The following is a 12037-nucleotide window of genomic DNA, read 5'->3' on the forward strand; positions in this document are numbered from 1 at the left end:
GTAGAAACAGGCTGAGGCAGTGGCGGAGCAGAATTTGAATCTAGGTTTGTTTCTCACCTTTACCCCGTGAGGGGTGCCCTCACCCCTGCTCTGCAGGCTTCTGGGGGTGGGTATGGGGGGAGCTCAGGGCTTTGGCTTTTGGAGTTGGGGGGCGGGGAAGGTTAGCTCACATCAGCCACACAGGAGTTGTTCCTCTTAAGTGAATTTTCTAGATAACCCACTCAGGTCTCTCTAAGTAGTGCCGCACAGGTGGCCACCTCTTACAAGCCAGCACCAACCACAGTCTCCAAGCCTGAGCCCGGCCCCACCCTGGCCTCACACGTTGCGCTGCTGTGTCACATTTTACCATCTGCCAAGCCTGTACCGATTTGGTCCTGCCAGGGTTGTGTACCCGGGCAAGTCACTCCTCTCTGGGCTTCAGTTTTCTCATCTTTGACTTGGGAATATTGTGGGACTCGAGGGACATTGTTCCAGCTAATGATTAAGAAACTCTCCAGACAATAGGGGCTTCTTAGACAATGGGTGAATTTCCAGGATGTCCGGCCCCCTTCCGAGAAGGAGGGGAGATAACAAAATGTAAAAAAGGTGTCTGTCAAAGACCAATCAGACAGCTGGGGAGAAGGAGGGAGATAACAAAAGGTAAAAAAGGTGTCTGTCAAAGACCAATCAGGCAGCTGGGGACAAGTTCCCTCTCTGGTCCGAGCCTAAGCCGGGACCAATCAGCAGGAGAACACAACCAAATCTATAATTTACATACGGGGAAGTGGGAACCTATAAAACTGACATATTCGCGCCCAAAAGGGTTCCTTCTTCGACCTCCTGCGTGAGGACCAAGGAACCCCGGTGCACCGGCCTTCAATAAACCTCTTGCGTTTTGCATCGACTTCCGACTCTTGTTGTTTCCTGGGCGAGTCGAAACTCCTAGGAGACCGCGCAGGTCTAACATTTGGGGGCTCGTCCGGGATTCCACTCGCCCCGGACCACAAGAACATCGGGAGTTGGAGGTACCAGGTAAGCTCGAGCTTGATTGTCTGTTTGTCCCTTGTTCTTTGTGGGCCATTATCGGAGGAAAGCCGTAAGAATCGGCTTATTATGGAATCTGTATCGGACCTCTGGCTAGGCAGACGTGCTAATAGCCGGCGTCCATGAGCCCTAGGGGACGCCCTAGTGGCTCATCTGGAAGGAGAGGCAAACTCTGTCTCCCCTTCACTCGGTTTCGGCAGTTCCCTTGGTGATAACTGCCATCTGAAGAAGTTTCGGTTTTGAAGCGAGCTCGCGGTGGCCCATACGTATATGTGTTTCGTGGAGTTTTAACTCTTTCTGTATTGTGGTCTATTCTTCTTCTCTGACGGACGACAATGGGACAAACTATGACGACTCCTCTTTCCCTTACCCTAAGCTATTGGACCGAAGTTCGGGCCACAGCCCATAATTTTTCGGTAGAGGTAAAGAAAGAAAGCAGAAAGAGCAGGAAGCCCGTGAAATAAGACGGGATAAGAGACAGGAGAGGAATTTAAGTAAGATACTGGCCACTGTGGTTGGAGGAAGAAATATAGGGGATAGAAATAGGCAGGAAGGGCGAACGGCAGACAGAAGGCGGCCATTAGACAAGGACCAATGTGCCTACTGTAAAGAAAAAGGACATTGGGTGAGAGAATGCCCTAAGAAAAAGAATGGAGGAAGGCCAACCAAAAACAAAATCTTAACATTGAAAGAAGACTAGGAAAGTCAGGGCTCGAACCCTCTCCCCGAGCCCCGGGTAACTCTTAAAGTGGAGGGGGAACCTGTTCAATTTTTGGTAGATACCGGAGCCCAGCACTCCGTCCTTCTCCACTCAAAAGGTCCTATCTCAGCTAAAAGGTCATGGGTACAAGGAGCCACTGGGAATAAACAATATTCATGGACCACACGAAGGACAGTAGATCTTGGGATTGGACGAGTAACCCATTCATTTTTGATTATTCCGGAATGCCCCTATCCTTTGCTGGGAAGAGATTTACTCTCCAAAGTAGGGGCTCAAATCCACTTTCAGCCAGAAGGTCCCACCATAACTGATAATAAGGGAAGGTTACTTCAAATATTGACTATGAAATTAGAAGATGAATATAAATTATACGAGCAGCCTTCATCCTCACGAGTTAATGTTACTGATTGGGTAACTCGGTTCCCTCAAGCCTGGGCAGAAACTGCCGGAATGGGGATGGCCAAAAATCGGCCCCCGGTGCTAGTGGAACTCAAGGCAACTGCCACCCCAATAACGGTCCGTCAATACCCCATGAGTAGAGAAGCCAAAGACGGTATCCGTCCCCATATACAGAGGCTACTAGACTTGGGCATCTTAATAAGATGTCAATCAGCATGGAACACCCCTCTCCTGCCGGTAAAGAAACCAGGAACAAATGATTATCGGCCGGTGCAGGATCTACGAGAGGTAAACAAACGGGTGGCAGACTTCCACCCCACAGTTCCAAACCCTTACAACCTCCTGAGCACTCTTCCACCTCAACATATGTGGTATACTGTTTTGGACCTTAAAGATGCTTTTTTCTGTTTAAGACTCTCTCCCCTGAGCCAACCCTACTTTGCCTTCGAATGGAAAGATCCTACATCGGGAATGTCTGGTCAGCTGACATGGACACGGCTACCTCAGGGATTTAAGAACTCCCCGACCATCTTTGATGAAGCCCTCCATCAGGATTTGGCATTATATAGAGAATCAAATCCCCAGGTAACATTACTCCAATACGTTGATGATATTTTATTAGCTGCTGAGACCCAAGGAGATTGTATCAAGGGTACTGAAAAACTGTTAACGGAACTTGGAACCCTGGGATATAGAGCCTCAGCCAAGAAAGCACAAATATGCCAACAACAGGTCAGTTACCTGGGGTATCTATTAAAAGGGGGGCAAAGATGGCTCACGGAGAGCAGAAAGGATACGGTGGCCCAAATTCCGGCTCCCAAAAACGCCAGGCAGGTTAGAGAATTTTTGGGGACGGCCGGATTCTGTAGACTATGGATTCCAGGGTTTGCTGAGCTGGCAGCCCCATTGTACCCCCTAACCAAAAACAGCACTCCTTTCGTTTGGGGCGATAAGGAACAATGGGCTTTTGACCAAATCAAACGAGCTTTACTTTCAGCTCCAGCCCTAGGACTGCCAGATGTAACCAAACCTTTTCATTTATATGTGGCCGAAAATAAGGGCATTGCAAAAGGAGTATTGACTCAGAAATTGGGTCCCTGGAATCGCCCAGTTGCTTATTTGTCAAAAAATTGGACCCTGTGGCATCAGGATGGCCCACCTGTTTAAAGATAATCGCTGCAGTGGCCGTTCTAGTCAAAGATGCTGACAAACTAACTTTAGGACAAAATCTAACGATAACAGCTCCTCATGCCCTGGAAAATGTAGTCCGTCAACCACCGGATAGGTGGCTAACTAATGCCAGGATGACTCATTACCAAACCCTGTTGCTAAACTCAGATCGCATCAAGTTTGCTCCAGCCACAGGACTCAATCCAGCCACCTTGCTACCTGATCCTGACTTGGAAGGCTCCACCATCATACATGATTGTCAGGAAGTACTAGCCGCAGCACACGGCAGTAGGCCAGATCTGATGGACCTGCCCCTCCCTGATGCTGATTTCACCTGGTTCACGGATGGGAGCAGTTTCCTGGAGGAAGGTAAGCGTCGAACTGGGGCAGCCATAGTAGATGGAAAACAAGTCATATGGGCAGCGGCGCTACCACAAGGGACCTCAGCCCAACGAGCTGAATTAATTGCCCTGACGAGGGCATTAGAGATGGCAGAGAATAAAAAAGTAAACATCTACACAGACAGTAGATATGCGTTTGCTACCGCTCATATCCACGGTGCCATTTACCAACAGAGAGGGCTACTAACTTCAGGTGGCAAAGAAATTAAAAACAAAGACGAAATCGTGGCTTTGTTGACTGCACTCATGCTTCCTACTAAAGTCAGTATCATCCACTGCCCTGGACATCAAAAAGGAAATACCCCAATAATTAGGGGAAATAATATGGCTGACCAAGTGGCCCGAGAAATAGCATCGGGAGAAGTCATTTTAGGACTGTCAGATAAAGTTCCTGAAAAACCAGGCCGCGATGAAGAAATCATCCCGGCCACAACAAAAGGAACTTTGTCCCCTCAGCAAGCAGAATCCATGTTACAACAGATGCACAGATGGACACATTTGGGGACTAAAAAGATGGTAGCCTTGTTACAAAAAGCCGGGTACGAAACCCCTGGAATGACAAAATTAGCTGAACAAATTGTGCAGGAATGCGTCCCATGTCAACAGGTAAATGCTCACAAAGGGAAACTTGAAACTGGAAAGAGACTCAGGGGGGACCGCCCAGGAACTTACTGGGAAGTGGACTTTACCGAAGTGCGTCCTGGAAGGTACGGTAATAAATACCTTTTAGTTTTTGTAGACACTTTTTCAGGATGGATAGAGGCTTTCCCAACAAAGAAAGAAACAGCTGCTGTAGTAGCCAAGAAGATTTTAGAAGAAATTTTTCCTCGATTTGGAGCATCAAAGGTAATAGGGTCTGATAATGGTCCAGCCTTCGTCGCCCAGGTAAGTCAGGATGTGGCCAGATATTTGGGGACTGATTGGAAATTACATTGTGCCTATAGACCCCAAAGTTTAGGTCAGGTAGAAAGAATGAATAGGACTCTAAAAGAGACCCTAACCAAATTGTCCTTGGAGACTGGCGGTACCGATTGGATGGTGCTCCTTCCTTTGGCCCTATTCCGGGTTAGAAATACACCTTCCCGATACCATCTTACTCCTTTTGAAATATTATATGGTGCCCCGCCTCCCCTCCTCACTTTAGGAAAAGAAATAAAACCTGATTGTCAAAATAACACTGACTTATATGCTAGGCTACTGGGACTCCAATTGGTCCAGAAAGAAATATGGTCCCAACTCGCCAAGGCCTACCAACCGGGAACACCGGGAGAAACTCATCCTTTCCAAGTCGGAGACTCCGTATACGTCCGTCGGCATCGAACCCAGACGTTGGAACCTCGATGGAAAGGACCATACACCGTCCTCCTCACCACCCCAACGGCCATAAAAGTGGACGGCATCGCTGCCTGGATCCATGCTTCACATGTGAAGGCTGCGCCAGCGACGGCATCATCAGGATGGCGGGCCCAAAGAACCGACAACCCGCTCAAACTCAAGCTTCTACGAAGCTAAGACTTATAATTTTGGTTTTACTACCTTTACTGACTGTAAGTGATTTTAGCCCTCACCTCCCCCAACGTTTAAATTGGCAGGTAATTTCTCAGACTGGAGATGTAACCTGGTCCATTAGTCATACTGCACCCCCCTGGACCTGGTGGCCAGATCTTTTTCCTGATGTTTGTAAATTGGCTATAGGAGCACCTTATTGGGATACAGAAGATTCTCATGATATGAACACTGCCCCTTCCAAAGTTTCGGAAACTGATTGGTTTGGGCCGGGTTGCAAAAATGCAGGCAAAAGAATGATGCTTGGTATCCTCACTTTCTACGTATGCCCCGGGTTCCACCGCCCTTGATCTCTGAATTATAAATGTGGTGGAACTGAAAACTTTTATTGCAAAAGCTGGGGATGTGAAACTACCGGGGATACTAATTGGAAACCCACCTCAACTTGGGATTTTATTACTGTAACGGCTAATTATTCTCATAATGAGGATACCGGACACCGGAGTAAATGTTCAGGATGGTGTCATCCCCTTAAAATTTCCTTTAGTAATCCCGGAAAAAGAGATAAAAAATGGATAAATGGTCATTCTTGGGGCGTTAGATTTTACATGAGGGGATATGATTTAGGAATATTAATGACCCTTAAGCTAAAGATTGAGACTCCTGCTCCTATATCAATAGGCCCAAATCCCGTACTTGGCCCCCCTTTGCTTCCCCCGGCCCCTTCAACTACGTCAACAAAGAATGAGACTAATGAAACCTCTGGATCCAAAGAACCCACAGTTAAGCCTGGGACTCCTCAGGATAGGATGCTTTCTTTGGTGCAGGCAGCCTTTACGGTTCTCAATGCTACAAACCCAGAGGCTACAAAATCATGTTGGCTTTGCTATGCTGCCCCTCCCCCTTATTATGATGCTATAGGATATAGCTCCAACTATACTAATTCTACCTCCTCAGACCAATGTCGATGGAAGCAAGAAGGGAACAGTAAATTAACCCTGTCCTCGGTTTTTGGAAATGGTACTTGTATAGGAACACCTCCCCAGTCCCATAGACACCTTTGTCATGATTTTAGCCTCCCTTCAGGCTCAGGATATCTTGTACCTCCTCAAGATGGATGGTGGACATGTAACACGGGGCTCACCCCTTGTGTCTCTTTAGAGGTTCTTAATACTTCAGCTGACTTTTGTGTGTTAGTGCAATTAGTCCCTAGACTTATCTACCATTCAGACTCATCCTTTTTAGATGAATATGTAGGAAAAACAAAAAACAAAAGAGAACCTGTAACCCTCACATTGGCTGTCCTTCTAGGACTAGGAATATCTGCCGGGATAGGAACAGGAACCACAGCCCTCATACAACAACCCCAGTATTATGCAAGTTTAAGACAGGCTGTAGACATCGACCTTCGAGCATTAGAAAGTTCCATAACTCAACTAAAGGAATCACTCACCTCACTTTCAGAAATGGTGTTGCAGCCTAGATTTGCTGTTTCTTAAGGAAGGGGGATTATGCGCCGCTCTAAAAGAAGAATGTTGCTTTTATATTGATCATTCAGGAACCATTACCAAAACCATGGATAAACTAAGGGAACGCTTAGATAAAAGGCAAAGGGAGAGAGAGAACGAAAAAGGATGGTTTCAATCATGGTTTGATAAGTCCCCCTGGTTTACCACCTTAATCTCTACTCTGTTGGGACCTCTTATTGTTTTATTGTTGATTTTAACTTTTGGACCATGTGTTCTAAATCGCTTGATAGCATTTATTAGAGAACGTATCAGTACTGTACAAGTTCTAATGTTAAGACAACAGTACCAAAGTTTACGAACAGAAGGTTGAGATTCCATGATTGGAATCAATAGTCACAAGAAAAAGGGGGGAATGTGGGACTCGAGGGACATTGTTCCAGCTAATGATTAAGAAACTCTCCAGACAATAGGGGCTTCTTAGACAATGGGTGAATTTCCAGGATGTCCGGCCCCCTTCCGAGAAGGAGGGGAGATAACAAAATGTAAAAAAGGTGTCTGTCAAAGACCAATCAGACAGCTGGGGAGAAGGAGGGGAGATAACAAAATGTAAAAAAGGTGTCTGTCAAAGACCAATCAGACAGCTGGGGAGAAGGAGGGAGATAACAAAAGGTAAAAAAGGTGTCTGTCAAAGACCAATCAGGCAGCTGGGGACAAGTTCCCTCTCTGGTCCGAGCCTAAGCCGGGACCAATCAGCAGGAGAACACAACCAAATCTATAATTTACATACGGGGAAGTGGGAACCTATAAAACTGACATATTCGCGCCCAAAAGGGTTCCTTCTTCGACCTCCTGCGTGAGGACCAAGGAACCCCGGTGCACCGGCCTTCAATAAACCTCTTGCGTTTTGCATCGACTTCCGACTCTTGTTGTTTCCTGGGCGAGTCGAAACTCCTAGGAGACCGCGCAGGTCTAACAATATCAGACTAAATGACCTTTGCAGCCCCACTCTTTCCCTTTTTTTTTTTTTCCATTTATTTTATTGTGGTGAAAACCCACACAGTTGACCATCTTAGCAATTTTTCATCGTATAGTTCAGTAATGTTAAGTATATTTGCATTGTTGTGAAACAGATCTCCAGCACTATTTTTTTTTTTTTTTTTTAGCGGTACGCGGGCCTCTCACTGTTATGGCCTATCCCGTTGTGGAGCACAGGCTCCTGACGCGCAGGCTCGGTGGCCACAGCTCACGGGCCCAGCCGCTCCGCGGCATGTGGTATCCTCCCAGACCGGGGCACGAACCCACGTCCCGTGCATCGGCAGGCGGACTCTCAATCACTGCGCCACCAGCACTATTTTATCTTGCAAATCTGAAACTGTGTACCCATTAAACAAATCCCCTCCCCCATCCCTGGCCACCACCATTCTATAACTACTTTAGAGATTTTATATAAGTGAAGTCATGCAGTATTTGTCTTTTTATGACTGGCTTCTTTTATTTAGCATAATGTCCTCAAGGTTCATCTGTTTTGTAGCCTGAGACAGGATTTCCTTCCTTTTTAACGCTGAATAATATTCCATTGTATTCATAGACCACGTTTTGTTTATCCACCCTCTGTTGATGGACATTTGGGTTGCTTCTACCTCTTGGCTATTGTGAATAATGCTGCTATGAACATGGAAGTACAGACATCTGTTTGAGACACTGCTTTCACTTCTTTTGGATATTTAGAGGTGGGATTCCTGGATGATATATATAGTAGCTCTTTTTAAAAAAAAAATTTATTTATTTGTGGCTGCATTGGGTCTTGCTCTACGTGGGCTTTTCTCTAGTTGCGGTGAGCGGCGGCTACTCTTCGTTGCGGTGTGCGGGCTTATTGCGGTGGCTTCTCTTGTTGTGGAGCACGGGCTCTAGGCGCGCGGGCTTCAGTAGTTGTGGCTCGCGGGCTCTAGAGCGCAGGCTTAGTAGTTGTGGCGCACAGGCTTAGTTGCTCCGTGGCATGTGGGATCTTCCCTGACCAGGGCTTGAACCTGTATCCCCTGCATTGGCAGGCGGATTTTTAACCACTGCACCAGCAGGGAAGCCCCATGTGGTAGTTCTATTTTTAATTTTCTGAGGAAACTTCATACTGTCTTCCGTAGCAGATGCACCATTTTACAATGCCACCAATAGTGTACAAGGGTTCCAATATCCTTGCTAACACTTGTTTCACTGGTGTTTTTTGATAATAGCCATCCTAATGGCTGTGTGATATCTTATTGGTTTTTTTAAATTGACGTATAGTTGAATTCCAATGTTGCATTAATTACTGCTGTACAGCAAAGTGACTCATTTATACATATATACACATTCTTGTTCATATTCTTTTCCATTATGGTTTATCACAGGATATGGAATATATTCAATAGTTCTCTGTGCTATACAGTAGGACCTTATCCTACTGTTGTTTATGCGTTCTATATATACCAGTTTGCATCTACTAATCCCATACTTTTCCACTCCTACCCTCTCCCACCCCTCGGCAACCACCAATCTATTCTCTATGTCCCTGACTTTGTTTCTGTTTTGTAGGTGGGTTCATTTGTGTCATATTTTAGATTTTGCATATAAGTGATATCATATGGTATTTGTCTTTGTCTTTTTTACTTCATTTAGCATGATAATTGCAAGTTGCATCCATGTTGCTGCAAATGGCAGTATTTCATTCTTTTTTATGGCTGAGTAGTATTCCATTGTATATATGTACCACATCTTCTTTATCCATTCATCTGCCAATGGACATTTAGGTTGTTTCCATGTCTTAGCTATTGTGAATAGTGCTGCTATGAACATAGAGGTACATGCATCTTTTTTTTTCTTTTGTATAAAACACAGTCCCTACCATTTATTTATTTATTTTTATAAATTTACTTATTTTATTTTATTTATTTTTGGCTACTTTGGGTCTTTGTTGCTGCGTGCGGGCTTTCTCTAGTTGCAGTGAGAGGGGGCTACTCTTCATTGTGGTACACGGGCTTCTTATTGCAGTGGCTTCCCTTGTTGCAGAGCACAGGCTCTAGGCACGTGGGCTTCAGTAGTTGTGGCTCGCGGGCTCTAGAGCACAGGGTTAGTAGTTGTGGCACACAGGCTTCGTTGCTCCACTGCATGTGGGATCTTCCCGGACCAGGGATCAAACCCGTGTCCCCTGCACTGGCAGGCGGATTCTTAACCACTGCACCACCAAGGAAGTCCCACATGTATCTTTTTAAATTATAGTTTTGTCTGGATATATGCCCAGGAGTGGGATTGCTGGATCATATGGTAATTCTATTTTTAGTTTTCTGAGGAATCTCCATACTGTTTTCCACAGTGGCTGCACCAACTTAAATTCCCACCAACAGTGTAGGGGTGTTCCCTTTTCTCCACACCCTCTCCAGCGTTTGTTATTTGTAGACTTTTTTTTTGTAGACTTTTTAATGATGGCCATTCTGACTGGTATGAGGTGGTACCTCATTGTAGTTTTTTGCTTTGTTTTGTTTTTTAAATTAATTAATTTATTTTTGGCTGTGTTGGGTCTTTGTTGCTGCGCGCGGGCTTTCTCTAGTTGCGGCGAGTGGGGGGCTACTCTTCTTGCGGTGCACAGACTTCTCATTGCAGTGGCTTCTCTTGTTGTGCAGCACGGGCTCTAGGCACACGGGCCTCAGTAGTTGCGGCATGTGGGCTCAGTAGTTGTGGCTCGGGGGCTCTAGAGCACAGACTCAGTAGTTGTGGCGCACGGGCTTAGTTGCTCCATGGCATGTGGGATCCTACCAGACCAGGGCTCGAACCCGTGTCCCCTGAATTGACAGGCGGATTCTTAACCACTGCGCCACCGGGGAAGCCCCCTTCATTGTAGTTTTGATTTGCATTTCTCTGAGATTAGTGATGTTGAGCATCTTTTCATATGCCAATTGGCCATTTGTACACAGCCTCTTTTTTTTTACTACGGGGTATTCTAAGGAGCTCTACTGTTCCATCATAGTGATGCCTCCAGGGAGAGTCTTTCATGGCTGCTAGGGCTCTTGAATAATGAATAATAACTCTTCACTGAGTAGTTGTGTCTAGGGCCTAATAACCAAGCTCGAAAAGTGGTGAGCTTTAACTCAAAGCCAAATCGCAAAGCTCTGACTTGGGTCCCCTTTGCGTGTCTGCTGGAGAACAAACGCCTGGGCTTTGTGACTGCTCTTTTTGGTAGACTCAGAGTTTTTCGGAAATTTGCCCGACTGGGCCACCGTCGCCCCTACGCGGCCTACACAAACATCATTTGACCCCAGGACAGTGGCTGGTGGCACCGTAGGGGTGTGGAGACTTCAGTGTGTCCAAGAGGCTGTGTAGCAGCTCGTGGAGAAGCCCAGCAGGGGCTGGGACAGGGGCTCTCTTCAAACCTCATGTGCCCCCCCAAAAAAATGCTCCAGCTGGCCAGACCCTCCCTTGCCTTTTGTATACTTCCCCCTCCCCCTGCCTAAACCCTGACAGTGGCCCCTTGGCAGCTCAGGAATGTCAAGTAGTCCCTCTCTCTTTCCAAGTAGCCTGAGGGGCCTCGCTGCCCTGATGGGGGTTTGGAGACAATGGAATCCCAAGTTTCCCCAGGGCCCCTGACTCCAGGAAAGTTGCCAGCTCCACTGGTTTGAAGCCCAGGGAGGCTATGGAAGTCCCTAAGGCCTGCAGAGAAATGTGGGAAGCTGCTGGTTGGGCTCTGGGGAGGAGACATAGTTCCGGCTTTTAGCCACTCAACTCCAGGTGGCAGGAGGGTTCAGCCATCTCTCTCCCCCTGTTGGGATGAAGTAGCTGGAGGCAATGGCCTGGCCCTGAGCCCTGTCCTTGCTTTACCTTCAAGGGGATCCTATGAGGGCCTTCATCTGCCTCATCTCTCTGGGGGCAGCTGGGGCAAGTGAAGGTTCTAACCCACTTAATTCCCCGCTACCTCACATGAGCTGACACCAGGCTCGGGCCCAGGGAACGGGTCAGGTGTCAGCAACTGACCACTGATGGCTGCTGAAGACAGGGTGAGGGCCACGCCTCCTCCATCCTTGTGCCCATGTGTGAACGTGGTGGGGGCAGGGGCATCTGCCGTCACCTCCAGCCTTAGCTGCCAACCACATTCCTCTATCCCCACACATGCTCAGGGAGGGGGCTCGAGGATGCCTCAGTGGAGAGGGCTCAGGCCGCCTATGGCTGTGCTGGCGACAAGGCCTTCCTGGTTGTCCTGGCAACAGAATACAGGTGCTCCTGGTACCAAGGAGAGCCCACACGACCCCTCAAGCCCTTCTTTGGATCCTGCCCAACCTGTCCCACAAACGTTAGTGACAATGATTTCCTACAAAGTGTTAAAC

At 47.1% G+C, this 12037-nt stretch overlaps 1 long non-coding RNA gene across 1 annotated transcript; it reads left to right on the plus strand.

The window, feature by feature from the left end:
* Window positions 1-490: 490 nt before the first annotated feature.
* LOC137230125 (uncharacterized) lies at window positions 491-7602 on the plus strand. Its single transcript, XR_010946009.1, has 2 exons — window positions 491-1011; window positions 4908-7602. It is a non-coding gene; the product is annotated as an uncharacterized lncRNA (long non-coding RNA).
* The last annotated feature ends 4435 nt before the right edge of the window (window positions 7603-12037 follow it).

This window comes from Pseudorca crassidens, chromosome 9 (genome assembly GCF_039906515.1).
Source record: "Pseudorca crassidens isolate mPseCra1 chromosome 9, mPseCra1.hap1, whole genome shotgun sequence".
NCBI lineage: Eukaryota > Metazoa > Chordata > Mammalia > Artiodactyla > Delphinidae > Pseudorca > Pseudorca crassidens.